At 34.2% G+C, this 8363-nt stretch overlaps 1 pseudogene; it reads left to right on the forward strand.

Moving 5' to 3' along the window:
• The first annotated feature begins 2035 nt into the window (after positions 1-2035).
• Positions 2036-3796, forward strand: LOC118636140 (annotated as a pseudogene).
• The last annotated feature ends 4567 nt before the right edge of the window (positions 3797-8363 follow it).

An 8363-nucleotide genomic window follows, 5' to 3' on the forward strand; every position in this document is an offset into this window, starting at 1 on the left:
TCCTCAGCAATTAAGTTCAATAAGTCCTGGATTGAATTTCAATAGGACCTTCTGATGTGGCTTCAAAAATGTTTTAATTGTTATCATATTCTGACTTAAAATTGATATGCTGGGCTTCTTATTTTAAAATCCCCAAACAATAAAAAGTACTAAAAGGATGTTTAAGCATGACACTTGATTATTTCCCTCATCAATAGTTGGTATTATTTTCAACTATTTTTCCCTTTATGAATGAGCATTTTGTCTAAAAGGGACAAAATTAATACCTTGCAATAATTTTAATGACAATATTTTAAAAGGTGAGACAACTACACTATATATAATTAATGTTGTTTATATTTACAAATTGGTTTTTGACATTGGGCTTAAACAATTTTTTACTAAACTACAGTTAACATAGCAATATTAATGTATGTACTTTAGTGATTATTTAAATATTTTTGTATTTGTAGAATGCTTTATTCTGAAATCGGAATTCGAACTTAGACAATTGAAATTAAAATATGACCAGGTTTGAGTAACACTTATTTTATAAATGTTGGTTTCTTAAAATGATGTTTTCTTGAGAGCTGAGAATTTTCAGAAGCGACATTAAGTATATATTACATATTGTCACAAATTATTATAAAACTCATTAAGAAATAAACAAATTCTTTACATAAAGAACCTGGTGAAAAACACTATGCAAATTTTTAGAAGTCTATTGGCAATAAAAAAATACATAGATATGGTGAATATATTTTTCTTAATTGTAATTGGTATGATAAAAATTTGTTAGTTTTCCATTTAAGTAGTAATTTCCTATAAATTTATTTGTAATATATAAACTATTCAACTTTATAATACACATTACATTTTAGATCAAGAAACTATCTTCAATATATTATGATTATTAAAACTTTCTTGCTTAAATCCCACGGGAGAATATTCTATAGATCTTAAGTGCACTCTTTTGCATACACTTGATGTTTGGTTCATACACCAAATGAAGTTGCATCTCAAACTTGAAAATGGCACCTAAGTCATGATATTCACATCCACGAGCTACACAAATGAGCTATTAGACTTTTTTATTTTCTCAAGACCAACTTTTCTTATTGAATCTGTAGAAACCATTTGCACTACAGTTGAATTTATGAGGGTAGAAGTACGCATTTCCTCCTTCCTTACAATTGAAGCAAATATTGAGCATGTGATTTCTTGTCTCATACAATACTACCTATAAAATATTTTGAGATCTGCTCTCTGACTTTTGAAAAAAATATGCAAGAATAAGAGAACTTACAACAATTAAATCCAGATCTCTGCTTTTTAGAAAGTCTTCAGAAAGTACAGGCATTTTATATTTTTTGATACATTTTTTCTTTTAAAAGCTGAATATTAATTAATTGCAAGGTATTCCTGCAGCTTTATTAATTTTATCCATCAGAGACTTGTGATGATTCTGATAGTGTGTAGGAATATGTTAGTGTCCTTTACTCATTCTGTGTTTAAGCAATTATTTAAATGCTGCCAGCACTTAGATAGTAGATAGAACCTAGTTCTGCAGTTTACAAAATCTGGATCAGAATTATGGAAACCCATCACTAATAAGCCACATTCTCTTAGTCAAGTGAGACTCTTGCTGAGGCTTTGTTTACTATCTCTAAAAATGACTCAGAAAGAATGAATGGGATGTTATATTTGTAAGTTCACTGTAATCGGCAAAAGGACTTTTATATAAAATCTAATATTTTCTTAAGATAGGTAATATGCTTACTACAGATATGATACAACCTCTGCCTACCTTCCCACCTCTCTTTCTCCACTGGAATTCACATTAAAGCAACAAGATTATACAAATAGAATTTTTAAGGTCCAGGTCCCGCAGGGTCTGGCCACAAGATCACTAAGTATGCTACGCAACCACCGCATTGCATCTTATAAGGCGCGCAAAGATCTCTTCCCACTTTTGAAAAACCTCTACTGTGTCACAAAAATGTTCCTATTAAAAACAAGTCAGTTGACAACTACTCTCCACAAAACTGTGGCCACAATGCTTGAAAATGGTGATGAAAAAATGGTTGCTCTGGAGGCCAAAATCTGTCATCAAATTGAATATTATTTTGGTGACTTCAATTTGCCAAAGGAAGAATTTTTTAAAGAAACAACTCAAACTGGATGAAGGCTGGGTACCTTTGGAAATAATGATAAAATTCAATAGGTTAAACTGTCTAACAACAGGCTCTAATGTAACAGTAGAAGCATTGAGCGAATAAAAGGTAGAACTCATGGGGATAAGTGAAGATAAAATGAAAATAGAAGCTCTCCAAACAAACCCCACCCTGAAGTGACCAATGAGTATAACAATGATGTAAAAAACAGATCTGTTTATATTGAAGGCTTCCCTACTGATGCAACCTTTGATGACATAAAAGAATGAGTAGAAGATAATGGTCAAGTACTAAATATTCAGATGAATATTGCACAAAGCATTTAAGGGATTAATATTTGCTGTGCTTGATAGTACTGAATCTGCTAAAAATTTTATGGAAACCCCTGAACAAAAGTACAAAGACAGATCTGCTGATACTTTTCAAGGAAGATTACTTTGCTAACAAATAAACAAAAAAAGAAAACACAACAAAAAACAAAAATGAGAGAAAGCAAAATAAAGTGGAAGCTAAACTACAAGCTAAAAAAGAGCAAGAAGAAAAACAAGTTAGCAGAAAATGCTGAAATGAAATCTCTTAAAGAAAAGATAAGCTACTGTTGAAATTGGGGGGGGGGGGGCTAGACCATCAGACCCGTAGAGAAGATTTGCACATCTTTTTTTCATATCATGGTAAAATAAAATAAATAGACTTTGTCACAGGAGCAAAAGAAGGAATAATTCTATTTAAAGAACAAGCTAAGGAAGCACTGGATAAAGCCAAAGATGCAAATAATGGTAACCTTCAATTAAGAAACAAAGCCCTGGCCGGTTTTGCTCAGTGGTTAGAGCATTGGCCTGCAGTCCAGAGAGACCCGGGTTCAGTTCCTGCTAAGGGCATGTACCTTGGTTGCAGTTTGTCCCCAGCCCTGGTTGGTGGTGTGGGTGGCAGCCACTCGATGTGTCCCTTTCACGTTGATGTTTCTCTCTCTCTCTCTTCCTCTCTCTCCCTCCCAGTCTATCTGAACAAAAAATGGAAAAATGTCCTCTGGTGAGGATGAAAAAAGAAAAAAGAAAAAAAAAGAAACAAAGAAGTACTCAGCCGGTGTGGCTCAGTGGTTGAGTGTCGACCCATGCATCTAGAGGTCACTGGTTCAATTTCCAGTCAGAGCACACGCTCACGTTGTGGGCCCGATCCCCAGTAGGGGGCATGCAGGAGGTGGCCAATTGATGTTATCTCTCATTGATGTTTCTCTCTCTCTCTCTCCTCTAAAATTAATAAAGAAAAAAATTAAAAAACAAAAAACGAAGTGACATGGAAAGTGACGTAGATGGAGATGTGGAAAAAGAAGCATGAAAAGAAGTATAGAAAACCAACAAGAATCCCTAAACAAATGGAAGATAAAAGGTTGCAGATGTAAAGTAAAAGGAAAGGAAAATAAAGCGGCTCAGACTGGGTCTGCTAAAGGAAAAGCACAGTTCCAGGGCAAGAAAACTAAATTTGATAGTGATGATGAACGTGATGAAAATGGTACATCTGGACCAGTAAAAAGAGCAAGAGAAGAAACAGACAAAGAAGAACCTGCATCAAAATAGTAGAAAACAGAAAACGGTGCCAGAGACCAGTACTTTAGTATAAACAAGTTTTTTATTAATTTTAATTAGATTTTCAGCTATTTTTGTCTTTGGAGGCGTTAAAAAAGAAAACAAAATTAGGTCCACTTCAGTGTCCACCTTTAAGAAAGGACAATTTTTTGTTGTTCAGCTTGTCTTTTTTTGTTATCAAAATTAGGATTTTTATTTATTTAGTTATTTTTTTTAATCCTCACCCAAGGACATTTTGCATTTATCTTCAGAATGGGAGAAAGAGATGGAGGAAAAGAGAGAAACATCGATGTGAGAGAGACACATTGACTGGCTGCCACCCACAAAACCCCAACCGGGGCCGGGGACAAACTGCAACCAAGGTACATGCCCTTAGTGGGAACTGAACTGGGTCTCTCTCATCTGTGGGGCCGATGTTCTAACCTCTGAGCCAAACCGGCCAGGGCCCAAATGAGGATTTCTTTTTTGATGTACAGTTGTTATGTTATTTCAGATAATTCAAATATCAAAAGAAAGATTATTTTCTTTTCAAAGGCAGTTACCAAATTGCCTTTGTAATATGAACATGTATTAGCACAAAGTAATAAAATATATGTTATATAAAAATAGCAACAAACAAACAAAAACAATAAAAAAAGCAAAAGCAGGAATAACGTTTGCCATGCTTGGGATGATAGGGATTTCCTGGTAAAATGCATCAAGTCAGAAATGAGAAAGGAGCAGTGAGATTGACATAGATTAAGAGGGTGGCAGACAAAACGAAAACCATGAAAGGACACATTTGGGGAAGTTTGACATACCTTACTGAAAGATTTTTTTATACAAAGCAAGTATAGTCTGAGTGGGGAAAACAAGGAGAAACCCTTATAGAGTTGAAGAGAGGGTGAATTAGTCATGAGGAAAATAATAGTATAGCCAGAGGCCTCAGAAGGAAAAATAATCAGAATTGAGACGAGAATTTTGGAGATTAACTTCTATAACCATAGATTATTTTGTTGAAAGAAAGAGCTAGGATAAAGATAATGGGAATTAAAAAATGGGAAATAATGGGTTAATAATTCAAGTTCTACACTTATAAGCTAATTTGTAAAGCATTTCTACCCCACCACTCTAATTTCTCCTCATAGACCCTGTATACTATAGAACCTATTTAGGTAATAGATGAGTCTTTGCTAATAAAGAAATATCAAGTTATATAAATGCTAGTTTAGTTAACAACAACAGCAACAAAAAACAGTCTACTTTTAAATAGATCAATGTTTAACTGGCTGTTTTCAGTAATCCTATACCATGGACAAATGTGGATCTTTAAAACATAATGCTTCAGAGTTTTGATCAAACATATTTCCCTTTTCCTCTACATACCCAGCAGTGATTACAAAACCCTCATCACTAGCTGCTAGTGCCATAAGATATATTAGCATCTTTGGTGGCAGCTGGATAAAAAGTTTCTATGTTTATCTTTTAAAAATATATTTCATGCTACTGTATTGTTATGCAGTCTGGAATACATTCTGATTCAACACTGAAACCAAGACAGCTAAAATACTTGACAGCAGTTATACATTCAAGGCAGGCCACAATTTCTGTTTCAGAAACTATGTGTGCAAGCTAATTTTTTTCTCTACTGCTAGAGTTTTAGGGCCAGATTTTCAAACAAGCATTTGTGGGCATAAAATGGGTAATTGCACACACAAATGGGCAATTTTATATGCAATTATCCATTTTGCATACGCAATTATGTGCTTCTGAGTGTGTAACACATGTACATGAAATTTTGTAAGCATACCCATTATACCTTTCTTGAAAATTTGGTCTACATTGTAAGTTTACTTCACAGAAGAAAATTGGAATTTTTTTCTTGTTTGATAGTATACTTCTGCTCATCATGTTTCCTTATATCATACCTTTTAATCAAGGGTTCTCAAATACTATTAAATTATTAACCCAATCATCCCAACAACCTTATTATCTATGGATGCTAAACGCTGTAACAATCTCATTTTAGAAATTAATATGCAGAAGTTGGATTTCTCTAAATATTAACCACTTTCCATTTAGGCTGCCTGACAAATAGTTCTATGGAATCTACTCTCCATGTGTCTGCACAAATGCAAATAGAAAAGAACAATTATTACAAATTGCAAAAAAAAGGGGGGGGCATAAACACAAAGTTTCTTTCTTTGTGGTTCAGCAACCAAAGTTTATTCACATATTTGCACTGACAAAAAGCTTTCCCTATTCCCTTCTTCATGCATAGATCCAGTGCGACAGAGAGTTTTAATAGGAGGGCTTGTTCACCTGGGAAATTCCTATGTCATTGTCAAAATGAGAGAATAAAACGTTCACTCACTTCACGGAAGTAAATTGTGTCTTTAGGTTTGCAACATGTTTCTCAGAAAGGTGATGAAAGAGGTTTATTTGACTGATAGCTGGAATTTTATGGTTCCACATGTGGCTTTCACATAAAGCTGAAAGTAGACTTCTTTGTGGCTTTGATATCAGGGAAAGAAGACAGACACTTTTGAATATTTATTGTTGTTGTTGTTACAGTTAACTTATGTGCCCTTTCGTATTCCAGTTTGACTTGTTACCTGTCTACCATGTCATTGTGCAGGCTCTGCTGACAGTATTGCAGAGGCAGGAAACTCAAATTGTTCCAAAGAAAAGAACGCAATCAGTTCCTGCAAGGAAAAAAAAAGTTGATTGACACTTACTACACAGAGATTACAATTTGACAGTAATTTTTGTCTGAACTCTATGGATCGTTTATATTAAGACAAATGAAGATACTTTAACATGACCTTTAATCGAGGTAATAGTAAAAGGAGTAGTAATAGTAACAAAAAACAGGAATGAAACTGTTAATGACAAAAAGAGAAGCAACATTTCTAAACATTATGGGAGATATTTTAAAGAAATTCTTTCTTTTAATGCCCACAATGACCCTGAAGGTTGTTTTTAACTATTTTTACAGATGAGCAAATGAGAGGTTAAAACTCTTGCTTTTGGTCATACATCTAGTAAGCATCAGACCTGGGATTAGCCTCCAATGCATTCAGATATTAAATGATGGGGACATGAAAATGGATACAATTCCATTTCACCCGTTTTCTTTTCATTCCTATGCAGTTGTAGAAAATACAAAAATATATTTTTTGTATGTGTTCCAATAAAACTTTATTTATGGAATTTCATGTTCATGTGTCATGAAGTTTTTTTTGCCACAATGGTAAATGGGATTGTTTTCTTAGTTTCTCTTTCTGTGAGTTCATCATTGATGTATAAGAATGCCATTGATTTCTTGACGTTAATTTTGTATCCTGCTACTTTGCCAAATTTATTTATTAAGTCTAGTAAACTTCTCATGGAGTCTTTGGGGTTTTCAATGTATAGTATCATGACATCTGCAAATAATGACAATTTCGCTTCCTCCTTTCCAATTTGGTGTCCTTTTATTTTTCTTCCTGTCTGATTGCTGTGGCTAAGACATCCAGTACTATGTTAAATAGGAGTGGCGAAAGTGGGCATCCTTGCCTTGCTCCTGTTCTTAAGGAAAATGCTTTTAGTTTTTGCCCATTGAGTATGATGTTGGCTGTAGGTCTTTCATATATGGCCTTTATTATGTCTAGATATGATCACTCTATTCCCACACTGCTGAGCGTTTTTTATCAGAAATGGATGCTGGATTTTGTCGAAGGCTTTTTAGGCATCTATTGATATTATCATGTGGTTTTTATTCTTCATTTTATTTATGTGGTGTATCACATTTATGGATTTGCGAATATTGTACCAGCCTTGCATCCCTGGGAAGAATACCACTTGGTCATGGTGGATAATTTTTTTGGTGTATTGCTGGGTCCGATTTGCTAGTATTTTGTTCAGGATTTTGGCATCTATGTTCATCAGGGATATTGGCCTGTAGTTTTCTTTCTTTGTTGTGTCTTTTTCTGGTTTTGGAATTAGAATTATGCTGGCTTCATAAAACGAGTTTGGAAGTCTTCCTTCTTCTTGAATATTTTGAAATAGTTTGAGGAGAATGGGTATTAGTTCTTCTTTGAATGTTCAGTAAAATTCCCCCGTGAAGCCATCTGGGCCTGGGCTTTTGTTTGCTGGGAGAGTCTTGATTACATCTTCAATTTCTTCTGTTGTTATTGGTCTGTTCAAGTTTTCTATCTCTTCCTGATCCAGTTTTGGAGACTATCCATTTCTAGAAATTTGTCCATTTCGCTTAGATTGTAGAATTTGTTGCCATATAATTGTTCATAGTATTTGTTAATGATCCTTTGCATTTCTGTGGTGTCAGTTGTTTCTTCTCCTCTTTCATTTCTGATTTTGTGTATTTGGGTTCTCTCTCTTTGTTTCTTGGTGAGTCTAGCTAAAGGTCCATCAACCTTGTTTATCTTTTCGAAAAACCAGCTCTTTATTTTATTGACCTTTTGAATTGTTTTTTTTTTTTTTTTTTTTTTTTGGTCTCTATGTCATTTATTTCTGCTCTGATCCTTACTATTTCCTTCCTTCTACTTGCTCTGGGGTTTTCTCTTGGTTTGTTCTCTAGTTCTTTAAGTTGTGAGGTTAGATAGTCTATTAGAGATTTTTCTTCTTTTTTAAAGTAGGCCTGTAGTGC

The sequence above is a fragment of the Molossus molossus genome, unplaced genomic scaffold (genome assembly GCF_014108415.1).
Source record: "Molossus molossus isolate mMolMol1 unplaced genomic scaffold, mMolMol1.p scaffold_m16_p_2, whole genome shotgun sequence".
Lineage (NCBI taxonomy): Eukaryota > Metazoa > Chordata > Mammalia > Chiroptera > Molossidae > Molossus > Molossus molossus.